The sequence below is a fragment of the Silene latifolia genome, chromosome Y (assembly GCF_048544455.1).
Source record: "Silene latifolia isolate original U9 population chromosome Y, ASM4854445v1, whole genome shotgun sequence".
NCBI classification, from domain to species: Eukaryota; Viridiplantae; Streptophyta; class Magnoliopsida; order Caryophyllales; family Caryophyllaceae; genus Silene; species Silene latifolia.
Window position 1 is genome coordinate 333,163,632 of NC_133538.1, and position 18,030 is coordinate 333,181,661.

The 18,030-nt window shown below is 38.4% G+C and overlaps 1 non-coding gene across 1 annotated transcript; it reads left to right on the forward strand.

Annotated features, from left to right (window-relative positions):
* Positions 1–17,377: 17,377 nt before the first annotated feature.
* Positions 17,378–17,483, forward strand: LOC141636817 (small nucleolar RNA R71). The gene has a single exon (XR_012541400.1). It is a non-coding gene; the product is annotated as a small nucleolar RNA R71 (small nucleolar RNA).
* Positions 17,484–18,030: the final 547 nt, after the last annotated feature.

An 18,030-nucleotide genomic window follows, 5' to 3' on the forward strand; every position in this document is an offset into this window, starting at 1 on the left:
GTATACCTATCAAAAATAACTAACTAAACTAACTATATAACTAGGGAAGTCCCTCTATTTGGTCACTGGGGGGTGTTTAAATTGGTTTTCTAAACTAAAAGGTTTAAAGGAAGAGAAGCAGAGAAAAGAGCAATAGAGGCTGAAAAAGGTTATAAACTATCAATAGAGAGGGGACATGTCAGGATTTCGGTTCACTACGGTAGTCCAGTGACTCAACTGTAAACAACTTAGATAAATTACTGCGAGACGGATATGGAAAGGTCCTTCCAGTTCACTTTCTATCCTAAACTTCCACTAACTTAACTTCCGTCCTCGTCAGGGTAGTCTACTGTTCATAGCAGGTCTATTTAGTCCAATCTTCCGATCCCGGATTAAATTTAACCAGATTAAAAAGGTGACTCAGAAGCGTGCACTCAACTAAGCCGATAAATACAGTTATATTGCTATGGTGACGGAATCTCACAATTAATTCATCTAACTTATTCACTACATCATCACATTTCAACCGTAGATCCCCTAATCCCAATATGAAATAGGTTTAGCTACTCATATCGCTATTAATATTACCAAAACTAATAAAGATGAATGAACTAACAATAAACATAATGAAACGATAACTAAATTGCATAAAAGTAATTAGGGCAAAGAAATAAATGATGCAAAACAAACAATTAAAGTAAATGAAAGAGAGATTATTATTAAGAAAGGAGAAAGAGATTACAAATGCAAGAATCCGGCGTAAAGAACGACAAAATCCAAGCTAAATAACCCCGAAAGCAAAGTTACAGTGAAGGATGAAAGCAACACAGTCTTCAAAAGTGATAGATAATGAAATTAGATGCTAATGACCTAGTAAAGTTGCGTTTAAATAGAAAATAAACTAAGTTCAAAAGCTAAAACAAGTTCACGGCCTAATTAAAGCCCACGAAAGCCTAAACCACTCAATCGAGTAGTTTGAAACCACTCGATCGAGTAAAACTCCAGATAAGTTACTCGATCGAACATAAATGTTACTCGATCGAGTAACTCCACTTTCCAGCACTTCTTGATCGAGTAAAAATCCACTCGATCGATCAACCAGGGCCACAGAAACCACTCGATCGAGTAATAAAACCACTCGATCGAATATTCTTCCTTCAAATCAGCCCAATCTCGTACCTGACTGCCTCGTAAACCGTGCCTTCACGCTTCCCAATGCAGGAACTCACTCCGAATAATCCCGTCTCCTCAAAATGCATGCAAAAAGGACGAAAAATGGTACAATTCCACTACTTTCGCGTTCATTTCTACAAACGGGACAAAACGAACCAAAGTAGCCAATTCGGGGGCAAAATGCAATATAAACAATATGAAAGTGCATATAAATACGTGCTAAAATAGGCTAAAAAGACTATACAAATTGCACGTATCAAATCTCCCCAAACCGAACCTTTACTCGTCCTCGAGTAAACTAAAATGCAACTAATGGAACGGAAATGAAAACTCAGAGGTAGCTTAACTTGTCTACTTGAACCAATTTAATGCAACGAAAATTAACAGTCATAGCTAAGTAGTCAATACGCAAACGAGTTATAAGCTGTTCAGAAATATAGCCAACCTGTCGACCTTGCAAGACCAACAAAATCGGACTCTCACGTGGTCACTCTTCTCTCATGAAGCAAAGGGTGAATGTTATATGTAAAAGAGAGAAGGAAAAGTAGTCACTCACCTAACTGCGACCTACATAGCATGCATGCAACAAAAATGAAAGACGATTCAAGTACTAATGCACACACTCCAACCAATAATGTCCGTCACAGCCGAGGGCTTACAAATGATATGGGAATAGTGAGGTTCAGGTGAGAAAAGGCAAAACAAGTTATGGTAATGTGAAGGTAAAAGCGTCAAGCTAGTTCCTAACAGGACCATATAAAACCATCCGAATCTCAACTGACTGAAAAATAAAGTATAGGTGACCTTCATTTGGCACACAGCTCACTAATCTCATACACAATCTCCTCAAAAATATGGAATAAAACAGAGGAGTGAGACTGTCACAAGATAGAAAAGAATACAGACGGACTCAAAATCAACCAGCTTAAGATTTTTTTTTTGAACTTTTCATCCTCCCTGGTTTTACTGTACACGTGATTCCCCTTTTTTTTTTCATTTTTCTTATCTTTTTTTTCTTTCTCTTCTTTTCTTTTTCACGTTTTTCTCATCCTTTTTTTTCTTTTTTTTTTTCCAATTTTTTTTTTCTTTTCTCCTTTTTCCTCTATTTCCACCAACTCAAATCATATATACACGGGCCAAACTGCAGACGGAAAATCATACCACAAAATGACATACTAAACTAGCTTGACTAGGCAGGCTCAGTTTGGGATGTAGCTAATGGGTCAAAAAGGCAAGTTTTGGCTTAAGTGGAGCTAAATGGGTGAAAAAATATAAGGAAAAGGGAAAAATTTCAAGCACCTCCCTGCATGTGACACCGACCACAAACCCGAATGTGTGCATTTGACAAGAAATCGAATGTCATAAAAGTGCAAAAATGATGAACATGCTATGCAAGGAGTACTACTCTCAATTCCTAATGAACTGGTCATGAATGTCCCCAGTTATGGGCTCTAAACCTCAGAAATTATAATGTAGGTTGCCAAATTATCAGGTCAAGTCTAAACAGTCAGCTATATTTGAACAGAAACTCGTAGACTATGCATATGACAAAGCTAATAACTATCAACAGAAGTGCAAGGCTCAAGTAAAAATGACAAGTTATAGTGCAGTTTCATCACGGAAATAAACCGTTCCGACTCGACCTATATGCAAAAGTAAACGTGAAAATTTTTGAATTTTTGAAAGTTTTCTAATTTTTTTTTGGTTTTTTGATTTTTAATGAAATAAATAAACGATGCAAGCTGAAATAAATAAACGTGAATGAAAAACAAATGCAAATGCAGACTCAAAAGGATGCAATACCCTCCCTAAACCAAAACGGACAACGCCCTCGTTGTCCTCCAGCATACACCAGCAGATATATACAGGGGAACGGGAATATACAACAAATAAAGAAAAAATAAAATAAATAGGAGACAAAAATAAAAGAGTGAGATGTACATACAAAACACGAACTTCCTCAAACTAGCCAGAAAACTGGGGAAGTGAGTAGACCAGTAGCTACTTGTCAGCCCCCTCGTCGCTGTTGTGCACGTCCTCCACCGTCACCCTGAAGTTCGGGTCTACCTCCTGCTCTCCCCTCCTCCTATGCTCAGCTCGAGCTCTCTCCGCCGCCGCCGCCGAGTCCTCGTCCTCCTCCTCCTCCCCAGCAGACTCCGGGTACCCCTCAGCTAGGTACCGGTAAAAGGAAGGGTGAGTCCAACCCTCTGGGATCGGACAGTGTCGACTCAAGTGATACTCGTATAGAGGGAACAAAGTCAAAGCTAAGTCCCGCTCCATACGAGCCTGTCTCTCTGAAATCTCAACTAACAAACCGTCACGGCGCCCTTGGTCCATGACCGAGGACGCCTCAAAGAGTGGTGGAGGTACAAAATTAGCCAGTAGGACCGGCTGTGTCTGGTCGGCGGGTACGGAGGTAGGAGTTGAGGTAGGGATCGGGGTAGGTGTAGGAGTGGCCGTGGAAGGCTGGCCGCTCCCGGAAGGTGTGGACCCCTCTCCGGTCTCAAGTCTACGCCGCTTCTTGGCGGCCGGTAAAGTGGTAGGTGGGCGGACCTGGAGGTGGTAGTCAGGTAGTGGTGGAAGTCGGGTGCCCCATGCGACAGTAGGCAAAGGGGCTAGACGGGGGAGAGTGGTGCAAGGTAAGTCCACGGACAAGGAACCGTCTATCTTCCAAGTCCGTAAGTCTGTGGTCAGCCAATGATGAGAAAGCATGGCATCTAGGCTCAGATACCTCTCTCCCGGGAGATACGGTAAGTGACTAGGCCAGACAGGGAAAAGGGAACGGGTAAGAATGGTGGTTATGCCACCACAGACAATAGATCCCGTGACCTTCTGCCCCTGGGCCTGGAAGTACTGGGCGGTCAGATAGGCAATGTTGAGGGTAAAAGGACCCTCGCCATCAATGTTCAGGTAACCGCCTAAGATGTATAGCTCATTGTTATTGATGTTGTTTGGCTCACTACGGCCAAAAATGGTGCTCTTCATCAGTCTAAGAAAGTAACGGGCAGGGGGAAGGTGGACCTGTGCGAGCTTTTGCTCGGGAAAGGTGGTCTGGGCCAAGGTCCGCCAAAGCTGACGAATGACCTTCCTCAGGGCAGTAGTGTCGCCCGTAAAGGAAAGGTCGAGTCTGGTACCAAACTCCTCCAATGTCATCGACAAAGTCCGGTTGAACAACCGGAATGACACGGAAAGACTAGTGGGGGCAGCGTCGTGTGCCCCGGAGGAGAAGGTGAAGGAGCTGAGGAACTCAAGACTCAGCTCCAGAAAGGTGTGGCCACTCATAGTGATGAGTCCGGCCATCCCCGTGCCCCGTAAAAGCTCACAAACTGACTCGTAGAAGCCGAGTCTCTCAAGTGCCGATCGGTCTAAGAAACGGGTAGGGAAAAACTCACAGCCAACTAGGTTATAAAACCTCTTACGATGTACACCGTTAACGAAAATTACCTGTGGGAACTCAGGGTGGGAGTCAAGGGAGTCGTCCTCTCGGACAGTGACCGTGCCAGAAGGAGCAACAGAAATAGAAGTACTAGGAGCTGACGTAGCACGAGCACGTCCACGACCTCGGCCCCGGCCTTTAGAACCTGAGGTAGAAGCCCGTTCAGTGACGGTGCGAGGAATTAGAGCCGACCAAAAGCAAACAAGAATCTGGCTGGTGAGTCTCGCCACGTGTGCTCACCGTGGGTGAAGTAGAGGATGTGGCTGCTGTGACCACCACTGAGGAAGAAAGACTAGCAGCAGTGCTAGCAGTGGTGGTGGCTGTGACTGAAGTGGTAGCCGAAACAGGGCTAGCAGGTGTAAAAACTGTACCAGCAGCAGAGACTAAGAACACAGGGGCTGCGGTACTAACATAAGTGGAGGCGGTGGTGACAGCAGGGACCACCGTCTCAGGCAAGGATGGACTAGAAGTCGAGCTAGTGGATGGCAGAGAGCTAGAATCCATCTAGAATAAAAAAGGGCAGGGGAATTTGGTAAGAAAAAGCATGAAAACAGCATGATAATTCCCCTAATCAGTCGAAAAATTTGACTTACAGCACAAAAATTCCCAATTTTCCTCAAAAATTTCGAATAACAATGGGTAAGCAGCGATAAGGGAAGGGTAGCAGGCATCAAAAGCAGCAATTAAGCAACAACTGAACTAAATTAGGCATATGACAGCATGAAAACCCAGTTGACAGTCGAAAATTTCGACTGAAAATCACCCTTAATCGCGAATTTCGCGCGAAATTCGTATTTAACAAGCAAATATCAACGAGGATACAAGATTAAGCATCAAGCAAGCTAGACTAAGCATTGAATCAAAATTATAGTCGATAATTTCGACCCAAAACAGAAAATCGAAACCTAGGTCCTAATTCACTCCATAAAATGTAAAATAAGTGAAATTTAAATGCAAAGAAGTGTAAGGATCACTTACTTGATGATTAAGAACCTACAAATTGCAATTAATCGGCAAGAAACAAGCAACAATGGCGATTTTTGATCGAAAAACCGCGGAACCCTAATACCCTTAATAGACCGTGTAAAACAACAAAAATCAGAGGGAAAGTATAGGGCTTTTGATGATTAATTAGCAATAAGCACAATGTAGGTGACGGATTTGGCAAAAGGGCAAGTAAATGGAGAAATTTTTGGGGTTTTTGATCGCAAAAGGGAAGGGCTTTCGAAAAATTAGGGGTTATATGAAATAACAATGAAAAAGAAAGGAGTTAATAAAAACTCCCTGCGCGTCATTTCCCATTTCACTCGATCGAGTGGTTAAGAACTGCTCAATCGAGGACTTTATGGATCCATCTAGTTGATCGAGTAAAAATTTACTCGATCGAGAACTCCCCTTTTCAGCTTTACTCGATAGACTAAAATGGAATCACTCGATCGAACACATTTCACTCGATCGAGTACAAAAAGTACTCGATCGAGCTCTTTTCCTCATGTAAGCTCTTGAATTCGTCATTCTTCCTTTGAATTTGCGTAAAATTCCCCAAACCTGCATAGAAACACTCGCAAAAGTATCCCAAAATACCAAATACGCAAATTAACAGTCTATATTCTCTAATCTACGCTAAAAATTGTCTAAATTCTAATTGTCCTAATTGAAAGCAATAAATAAAGTTCAACGGAAAAATTTAAAATTGTTTATACAAGTTGGTACACGGGGCATTTCCCTGCTCACTTCTCAAGGCAATTCAGTAGCCCCTTGGAGGGGTCCTGACTGAAGGACGTCATCTTAGCAACATTGATTGTCCTCATCCGCTTCCACGAACTTGAACTTGAATCATTAGGAGGAGAATCGTTGACATCCACATATGCACGAACTTTTCTCATCCTTGCTCCTTTCTCACCGGCTTTAACATTGTCACTCCCACCTTGACTGACATTAATTGCACAATGCCCTTTGACAACTCCTGCATTATTTTCATCTGTACCTGCAGCAAGGAAAACAGATGAACTTTCCTCCTTTTTGCTCTCAACCTAAGGCGGAGGGGTCACAATAGCAGCACAATGCTCCAAATCTTCATTTGGAGTGTCAATAATAGGGTCAATATAAAAGAGGGCATTGCAAGGCTGAGCTTGCATGGGAGCTCTCCGGAACTTAGACTGATGGAATATCAGCTCCTTGTCTCCAACCTGAAAAGTCAATATCTTGCCCCCGACATCTATTACTGCACGGGCAGTAAATAAAAATGGTCTCCCTAAAATAATAGGGGTATGGGCATCTTCGGGGATGTCAAGTACAACAAAGTCAACGAGAATAAAGAACCTCCCGATCTTAACAGGTATGTCTTCTATTACACCTAGTGGCCGTGATATGCTACGGTCGGCCATCTGAACAGTCATGTTTGTGCAATTAAACTTTGTCAAACCAAGTCTCTTAGCCAGAGACAACGATAAGACACTCACGCTAGCGCCAAGATCGCATAACGCGTTATCAATCAAATGGGTACCAATATGACACGGAATCGAAAAACTACCCGGGTCTGACTGTTTAGGAGGTAACTTATTCTGAACTAGGGTTGTCCCTACCTCGGTCAAAGCTACCGTCTCATGATCATTAATGTGCCTCTTACGCGATAAAATTTCTTTCGTAAATTTAAGGTAAGAGGGTACCTGTGTCAGCAGTTCGGCGAATGGCACAGTGACCTGCAAGCTTCTCAGGAGTTCGGCAAATTTGCCGAATTGTTGATTAGCTTTAGTACTTTGCAAACGCCTCGGGAAGGGAACCGTGATGGGTATCTCGAGTCCCTTGTTCCTCTCTTCCAACGTGTCAGCCGGATCAAGCTCCAAGTCCTTCGGACGCTTCTTTCCTCTCGAACGAGGTCTTTCAGGCGATTTCTCACTCGATCGAGCACTAGCAGGCTCTCGATCAAGCTGTCCTTTATCTACACTACTCGATCGACCAAAAATACCACTCGATCTAGTATTTTCTTCAATAGAGTCACTCGACCGAGCAGAAATTTCACTCGATTGAGCAGTTTCCTTTTTCTGTTCACTCGATCGAGTAGAAATTCCACTCGATCGAGTACTTTCTTCAGCATTTTTACTCGATCGGCCCCCAGAAACTTGTCGATCGAGTACTTTCTTTGCCGTCAGCTCCTTTTCTTCGCCAGAACACTGTTCACCAGCTATAATTTCCTTCCTCGGGTCTGATTTCAACACTTCTGGTCCCTCATATGAACGACTGCTCCTCAAATTAATTAAATTTACCGTCTCATGTGTATTTTTGTCAGCTTGTGATGGTAAATGACTCGGTTTCCTTGCGGACTGGTTCGCGGCTAACTGGGCAACTTGAGTTTCAAGTGCCTTCATTGATGCGTCTTTTTGTTGATCACTCAGCCGCCACTGCTTTGTCAAAGACTGCGGCATTGTCTTCAATCACCTAGTTCACTTACCCCACCAGAAGACGATGTACCCTGATTAGGTGTAGGAAAGGAAGGAGGCTTCTGAAAGCCTTGTTGAGTCTTATGTGGAGGGACATACGGCTGCTGCTGCTGCGGAGGATGGGTAGGATTGAGCACATTTTGACTAGTCCACCTCAAATTGAGATGGACTGCCCCTTGGTTGTTATAATAGGAACCCCCTCCTTGCCTGTATTATTGAAAACCAAGGACTTGTTCCTTCTCCGTAAGACTGCCAACAGCAGTGTGACCGTCATTGTGTTGGAATATGTGTCCTCCGACAATAATGCGATCACAATTGTTGATCATGATGATCACATGTTTAAGTCTCATTTTAATAATATATATAGGAAGTAATATTTTACTGTCAACTGGTCCAAACATATCGGTAATGATTGGCTGACTAGAGTTTTACATTACTGTCGTGCGACGGTGGTGATCAGTTGATTCCCTTAGGTCATATCTAAAGGGTAACACTCTTAATTGAATATTTAATTAATCGTATGACGATACGAGTTAATTAAACTACTTAAAATTGACGGACGATTTTGGAAGTAATATTTACGTGTCTCATTGTAATTTGATTAAATAAGATACGGTCTAAGTAATCAAATTGTTTTATTACTTAGATGAAATTATTGTTTACGGAAACAATTAAAACTGAATGAATAATTTATTATAAATACAAGATGTTGTGATTTATAATTAGTAAACCGTTTTGGTACAAGTAATTGTGAATTACTAAGTCGATTTTGTACATGACGTATTTTTATTAATACGTTGATTTTTAATATGTTAAAAATGCGTGACAATTTTACATGACTTGTGACATGTGACAAATTGATAAATTGACAAAGATAAAATGGAACCTATTTTATCTAATATAGACCGAAATATGGGAGGGAGTATAATGTTTAATTTGTGTTAAATTATTAAGTGGAGAGCATAATGATTATAACTAGCTTATAGACATGCAAGCCTAGTTTTTCTTGAGAAGAATGACTTGCCCATGCATTGGCTCACTCCTCCTCTCCTCTCCTCTCTCCCCACCGGTTTTCCAAGAGCAATATAGAGAGTTTTTCTCTATTATTATTTAATTCATACTTTACATAATATTTCTAGTGTAAGAAATACAAAACTCTCTAAGAAAAACTAGAGAAATAAATACTCCAAAATTCTTCTTCTCTTGCCCAAAAATTCAAGAGGACAAAACAATAGTTTTGGGTCAATTTTTAGTTAAATTAATATTGTTCTAGTATTAATAATATTAATTTTTAGGAGGTTATCTTGGGTACAATTCCTTGGGAGGGATTTTAAGCTTGAATCCTTTGTTCATCCAATATTAGGAAGCTCAAGAATAAGTGAGTAGGAGAACTCACTTGGGCCCAATAATCCGAAATTTCTATTGTAAGAATGACGATTTCTTCTTCATCTTTATTCATGTTTGCATGCATAAGATCCAATTTAATTTTATCACTAAATTAATTAAAACATATATGAATATGTTGAGTACAATGAGATATATATTTCTAACAAGCGGTATCAAGAGCCTTAGGTTGTTTGCATGCAAATCGGTTATTGTCTTTCCGAGTTATACGATTAACAAATAAAACTTATAAATTTGTGTTTATTATGATATATCACGAAATCAATCATGCGTGTTAAAGTTTCTGGTCCTAAAATGTATTTAGGATATTTTGGTTAATTTATGGATTTTTATTGTTCATTTTATATAATAATGGCATTAAAATGTGATTTTATGATAAAAATGTCATTTTTGGACTAAAATTAGCTAAACTTTGATTTTTCCAGTGGTTTGTGGATATGTTTTCACATATATTATATTATGATGACCTGTAATTTTTCATAATTTTATGAGTTTTTATACTCGTAATATGGATTTTTCAAGATAAAATCGAATTTAAATGGAAAAATAGGTTAGTATGAGTTATATTTCGACTCTGGTCATAGAAATTTAGTATGTTGTCTTATATAATGTTACAAGATGTGTGTAAAATAATTGGCTATAATTAAGTCTTTATGCATGATTTATGAATTTTTGATGAAAAATAACATAAATAGTGACTTTAATTAGTAAAAATTGCTAAAACATACTTCATGACTAAGAAAAAACGTCACATGTTGCATTTTATCACCTATTTCAGATCTAAAATTGAAAAGTTGATAAAAATAATTTTTCTCATATTTTTATGGTTATATTTGATAAATCCGATAAACCGCAACATTGTTTTTCTCGATAAATTTCGAACTTTTTAACCTATGTTTTTGAACATTATGAGTGTCATGATATTTTTCCATAATGTTCATGAGTTTAAAATTTCAAAATTTGAATTTATTTGAAATTTTTATGATTTATTTGAAGTTTATAGCATTATATTGAAATTTTGAGTCCATTTATGAACAATTTTAAGAAATTTAAGTTAACTATTGTCAATATGTTAGTGGAGAGTAATTTTGAGTCCTAAGATGGTTAGGGTAATTAACTAATACATAAATATGATTTTATGTAATTTATTGTGATTTTAAAAGGTTGAATCACGCAAATCCGTAAAAACCGATTAATATACGATATTGGCTCCTTAAAGCCGATTTAGCATTAAATTGGGCATGTTCATACATATTATAATGCTGAATTTTATTTATGATTGTCATAATTTTATTTTATGTAATTTTTGAATTATGTAATTTTGCTTAGTATAGCCTTAGTTGTTAATTGGTATTGCCCGAAATGTATGGGAATATCGATTCGGTTGTAATTTATTGTGATCTCGTATCACCGTTTTGTAATTTAATAGATTTATTTTTTTTAATTACAAATGTATAATAGGAAATTAAGTAAGTTGTTATGTAATTTATTTATTCCGGAGATCCTTGAAGACGGTGTCACTCGAGAAGGCGATCCATTAAAGACGGTGTTACCTCGAGATGCGTGCCAAAACCGAAGTTCAAGGGACCAATGGAGTTGGTTTCCGAATTTGTAATAGTTTATTAGATTTACTATTTTAGGAAGGCCATACTAGGATTTATATTTTATGCTTTGCATTTTATTTATATGTTGCATGCATCGCTAAATCGCCATAACTAAAACATGCATTATCATTAAATTGAGTATATCGACCGTGTCAATTTCAATTATCGTAGTTCACCGCTTTAGTTCACTTAAAACGTGATGGATAATAAATTGACATGACCTCTCGCTAAAATAAACAATTGAGACTTAGCCTTACCAAAAAGTAGAAACCATGAAAACCTATTTCGTGAGGGAGTGCGCTCGGCCACACCGGGCTACAAACCTTGTTACGTAGGGGAAGTGGGTGATAAATGTCTATCCACCGAATTCATGTTGATAAGGGATGAATCGGCTATACCGTGTCCAAGTTAATGTGGATTTGGATCATGGACACATTTATTCGAAATTTGGGTTGAACTCAACAAAACTATTGATAAGGGATGAATCGGCTACACTATGCCCTTGTCGCATGTGTTTTGGGCTAAAGATAAATGTTAATGTAATTTTATCGACCAAAAGTTCTAAAAGTAGAATCGATTAAAAAGTTAATCCACCGAGTTATATTGATAAGGGATGAATCGGCCACACCGTGCCCAAGTTAATATGAATTTGGATCTTGGAATAATTTATCAAGTTGGGTAGAGGTCACTAGATAAATGCAATAAAACTTATTTAAATTAAATTTTACGAGTGTTATTATTATCATGAAAACGACATATGTTTTATTCCTTCTATTTTTCGTTTTGTAGACCACTTTTATTTCTCATAACAATGGCCGCTCCAAACACCAACGGTACACCTCTCAATAATGCTTCATGGCTCCGATCCTTCATGGATCGTTGTAAACTTGAAAAGAATGGGTCAAATTTCTCCGATCGGGATGCCCAACTCAAATTAGCCGCCCAAGGTGACGGCAAGCTTCGTTACCTCACCGAGGCCTCTCCACCCGAACCTAATGCTAGGTCGAGTACCGCTACTAGGGAAGCATATGAGGCTTATCACAAGGAGTCCGCCGCAATGAAAAATGTGTTGATTTTTGCGATGGAGGCGGATCTCCAAAGGAGAGCCTTTAAAATGGGCACCGCTAATGAAATCTATTACAAGCTTGTGAAAATGTTTTCACAAACTCCGCGAATCGTCCAATATGAGGCGGCCGTGACATTCTTTGATCTCGACTTTAAGGAGGGCCAAAAGTTAGCCCTCACGTTCTCAAATTAATGGAGCTAGTCGAGACTTTGAAGATTCAAAAGGTTGAAATCTCCAAAGAACTCATTGTATATAGGATTCTACACTCCTTATCCAAAGTCAAGGCATATGTTCAATTACGGGTGAATTTTAACATGCAAGACAAGGACGTGTCTCTTGAAGAGTTGCACAAGTTACTTGTGCAAGGTGAAAGAGACATGGGGTTAAATATTAACCCACCTAAGGATGTGCTTAACATAAGCACCAAGAGCAAGGGGAAGTTCAAGAAGAATGGGAAGAAGGGTAAGAAGCAAGCTCCCCCTTTCACCAAGGCTAAGACTTTTGAAGCTAGCACTTCCAAAACCAAGAAGGGTCCTCTTGACAAATGCCATTATTGTAATGGTGTTGGACATTGGAAGAGGAATTGTTCCAAGTATCTTGGTGACATCAAAGCTGGAAAGATCACTCCAGTAGGTAAATGACTATCCTTTCTTTTATGTTTCTAATTCAACTATGGTATTGTGATACAAAGTTGTGATAATGTATCCCCTTTTTATTGTAAATAGGGCCTCCACCAAGCAAGGACAAGGGAAAGGAAAAACAAGCTTGAGAAATCATCAAGAAGCTAGGAGTAGCTTCCATGAAGCTTGGCTTTTTATTGTCTTATTTTAATTTATGTTTCGGATTTTTAGAACTCTTTTGATTTCCGTGTTCGACATGGTAATGGTCGATCCTTTCTAAACAATTGTTGTATTTTGGATTATGGTGGCTTGGTTTGCAACCCAAGTCACCCCTTTTCTCTTATTTCCATGTTCTAAAAAATTCGTCTTTATATGCTTGCACATAGAACCATATGATCATCCACTTAAAGTGATCTAATAGACAACTATAATGATGAGATTCATTATATGTCCACAAGCTTAAGGCTTGTGTATGATCAATTATAAAGTGATGTTGAGTTGATGAACTCTCTTAAAGGAATGTCAATCACCAAGTACATCTATCTAATCTAAAACTATTAGTCAATTTATGAGATAGTCCTCCTCATACTTCAAAAATCATTATTTGTGTCTCATATGCTATCTTTGAATCTCTAGTGTATTTATTCTAAAGATAGAGTGGGAGAAAAATGTAGACACAAAGAACACAATGCAAAATTGTATACTTGAGTAAATGAGATCTACGAAAGAAAGAATGATTTATATACCTATATAGATAGTGTACACGAATAGATTAGATCTATGGTCTCGAATAGATGAAATCTACATGACAAAAGGGACCAAGTGAAGTAATCAAAAGAATATGTTCTCAAGATAACTACACGAGGAGACCAAAATAAAGTTTTGGAAGAAAATGACTAATGAAAAGACTTATCAATAGATTTGGTTAGTTTATGAACGACTTTTGACCAATAGTTTCAATATTGATAGTTACTTAAGAGCCTAAATGAATCAAAGTTGCATCCTCGAAAGTAAATGAGATTTATGACTAAAAGTTGCAAAGAAAGATATGCCGATATCTACAAAAGCTAAGTTAATTGTTAACCACGCTAGTGTCATTACTTAGCCTCATTATGAAAATGAAATGGTTAAACCTCCTTCCGGAAAAGGGTATTTTGAGAAGGACGTATATCAAATGAAATTCACATTTAAGTAATGACATTGCTACGCATCATTATAAAATGAATGAGTTGGAGATTAAAATCTCTTTCCGTAAGTTTAATATTGAAACCTTTTCTACATAGGTATTTTGAAAAGATATGTTGGAAACATTTGGTTTTATCTTAATAACTTGGCAAAGAAAAATATGTTTCAATTCTTGAAAGGTTTCGATTGAGTAGTCAATTGCGAAACATGTGGAATTAAGTGGGAGTTTGAAATTATCATGTGAAGACATGGAATTTAGTGGGAGCAATCATCTTGTAAAATTATAACTCAATACTCATTGAGAATGACGAGCCAATACTATCTTTCACAAAGAAGTATTTGAGTTTTCAATTCTGGATGAAAATGGACTATGATGAATCCAATCACATCATGAGCAGTCTTGGTCATTCATTGAACCTAAGAATGGTTGATCACATGATTATAAATTACTAATGTTTTCGCCATTCGAATAATCATGCACATGTCCAATAATGAATCATATGCATAAGAGCATGATGAATCATTGGCAAGCCATATAAGAATCGTCATGAATTCTCGAGGAGAACTAATGAGCGATTCCAGTGTTGGACAGAACACCCTATTATGTGATAAGAGGTTGCACATATTGAAGTTCCAACACACGTAAGGATTTATGAAAATCCTAAGCTATTCAAGCTAAAAGGAGAAATAAGAAGTTTGGAAAGATACTTAGTTAAAGTAAGAAGTTACTCAAAACTAATATTTTCTAATATACTAGGACTTATGAGAAGTGCTAGGCTAATCATCTTGACAATTGTTGCAAGACCCTATAAAACGTATACCTAGTGCATTGTGAGTTGGTAGAACACTTGACCAGTGCAAGTTATATCATTCACCACAAATTCGTTGGTTATGTGATAAACAACAAGAAAGTTCTTTCATAATAAATAACCCAAACCAAGGTTGGGAACCTATATGTGTACTTGGTAAGATTCATGCTATGAGAGATAACATGAATATAAAGGAAAATGCAATAAAAGAAGTTTGAACACATGGTATGTTAAACTTCTATTGCAATCGACTAGTGTTTACACACTTACGATATACATCACAAGGTTGTAATATGGTATTGACTACCCGAATGTGATGTCGACATTCGTCGTTTGAGTTATTATTAATTGTCCTTATACTTTGTTACATCCAAACGGGTTGTAGAGACAATTGAACTCCGTTAAAGTGAACACGGATTAGCATTGTATTCGCCCATAGTCACTTACATGAGGTGATGTCTCCAAGTGACTAGAGTGTGATGCGATTGATGGCAAGTTCAAGTGCCATGGAGTCATGTGTGATGACTAGTCGATCACATAGGCAGACTGTTAGGAACACTTTGTCGGGCCTTATGACCGCTTATAGAGTTCTGGCAAATTTATATAGCCTGGTCGTGGCGAGAGCTACTATAGTATTCTAATGAGTCGATTCTTTTGACTAAAGACTGTTCGCCTAAGATGGCACAGTTTCAGATTAACTTTGATTTGTGTTACTACGACCTTTGTAAATGGGTCAAATGGGCATATTTTGGGTTATGATGGCTGTGGCTAGTCGAAGGTAATAAGTGCGATAGGAATTGTCCACCCCTTGTCACGGTTATAACAATATCTCAGGGCCACTCGAGGAGTAATGAACTGGAAATGCGTGGCCATGCTCGGAAGGTATCCATGGTGGATAATTCCGCTCAATCAGTTATTCTCCAGATCGAGGAAACCATTCTCGATATGATCACTTGCAAGTACGACCTAAAAGACACCTTGCATTGAGTGGGAGATAGTAATAGGACAAGAGAATTGGTGACACACACTTGTCAAGGACAAGTGGGAGATTGTTGGAATATGTGTCCTGCGACAATAATGCGATCACAACTGTTGATCATGATGATCACATGTTTAAGTCTCATTTTAAGAATACATATGGGAAGTAATATTTTACTGTCAACTGGTCCACACATATCGGTAATGATTGGCTGACTAGAGTTTGACATTACTGTCGTGCGATGATGGTGATCAGTTGATCCCCTTAGGTCATACCTAAAGGGTAACACTCTTAATTGAATATTTAATTGATCGTACGACGATACGGGTTAATTAAACTACTTAAAATTGACGGACGATTTTGGAAGTAATATTTACGTGTCTCATTGTAATTTGATTAAATAAGATACGGTCTAAGTAATCGAATTGTTTTATTACTTAGATGAAATTATTGTTTACGGAAACAATTAAAACTGAATGAATAATTTATTATAAATACAAGATGTTGTGATTTATAATTAGTAAACCGTTTTGGTACAAGTAATTGTGAATTACTAAGTCGATTTTGTACATGACGTATTTTTATTAATAAGTTGATTTTTATTATGTTAAAAATGCATGACAATTTTACATGACTTGTGACATGTGACAAATTGATAAATTGACAAAGATAAAATGGAACTCATTTTATCTAATATAGACCGAAATATGGGAGGGAGAATAATGTTTAATTTGTGTTAAATTATTAAGTGGAGAGCATAATGATTATAACTAGCTTATAGCCATGCAAGCCTAGTTTTTCTTGAGAAGAATGGCTTGCCCATGCATTGACTCACTCCTCCTCTCCTCTCCTCTCTCCCCACCGGTTTTCCAAGAGCAATGTAGAGAGTTTTTCTCTAGTATTATTCAATTCATACTTTACATAATATTTCTAATGTAAGAAATACAAAACTCTCTAAGAAAAACTAGAGAAATAAGTAATCCAAAATTCTTCTTCTCTTGGCCGAAAATTCAAGAGGACAAAACAATAGTTTTGGGTCAATTTTTAGTTAAATTAATATTGTTCTAGTATTAATAATATCAATTTTTAGGAGGTTATATTGGGTATAATTCCTTGGGAGGGATTCTAAGCTTGAATCCTTTGTTCATCCAATATTAGGAAGCTCAAGAACAAGTGAGTAGGAGAACTCATTTGTGCCCAATAATCCGAAATTTCTATTGTAAGAGTGACGATTTCTTCTTCATCTTTATTCATGTTTGCATGCATAAGATCCAATTTAATTTTATGACTAAATTAATTAAAACATATATGAATATGTTGAGTACAATGAGATATAGATTTCTAACACATTGCTCCCACATCTCTCACATGTAACAGTCTCCCCTCTAGTAAGCAGATGAACCGTCTGAGGCTCCCCAGCAGAATGCAGCTCCAACTTATCAAACCTGGCATTCATGTATTCCAGCTGAGCCACAACTTGCTTATCAACTGCATGAACGGTTCTAATACCATCCCTCGGGTTTCCATACTCAGCACAGTGGTTCGTCATCTCTTCAATAAGGGCCCATCCCTTATCGTCGTCAGTGTTCTCTTGGAATCTTCCGTTAGATGACTCATCAAGTATGGCTCTGTGATCATCATACAACCCATTGTAGAACTGGTTAGACAGAAACCACGGATCAAAACCATGGTGAGGAATAGACCTCACCAACTTCTTGAAACGAGACCACGCTTCATATAAAGTTTCATCAGGTGCTTGCTTGAAACTTGTGATCTTTGCCCTCAGCTGATTGGTACGATGTGGAGGGAAATATCTCTTGTAAAAAGCAAGAGCAAGGGTCTCCCAGTTAGTAACCCCTGCGGCAGCGCGGTCCAAATCAGTCAGCCACTCCCTGGTTGATCCAGTCAAAGAAAAAGGGAACAAAACCTCATTGATCTTGTCTTGAGTTACCCCTTTGTGGCGGGGATAGTAGAACAGTAGTCCATAAAGACCTCCATGTGCTTCCTCGGGTCTTCACCTGCCACACCTCTATAGAGATTTCTCTCCACCAGATTGATATAGGAAGGACAACACAAATGTATTCCGATCCTCGGTCTGAGATTGAAACCCTTTGGAATTGATGTTTGCTTTAGGCTCCGAGTGACTAGCAATGTTCGGCATCTTTACTGGTTGGCTTACAGAACTAGAAGTATCTTCTTCAAAAGATGGATTTTCTGTAAAAAGGAAATGCTGAAGCTCTGGTTCGAAAGTACTCAAGTCTTCCTTTCGTGATTCTCTTTGCAGACGGAGTCTATGCCTAAATAGTCTCTCTGGCTCAGAATCAGCTACAACTAA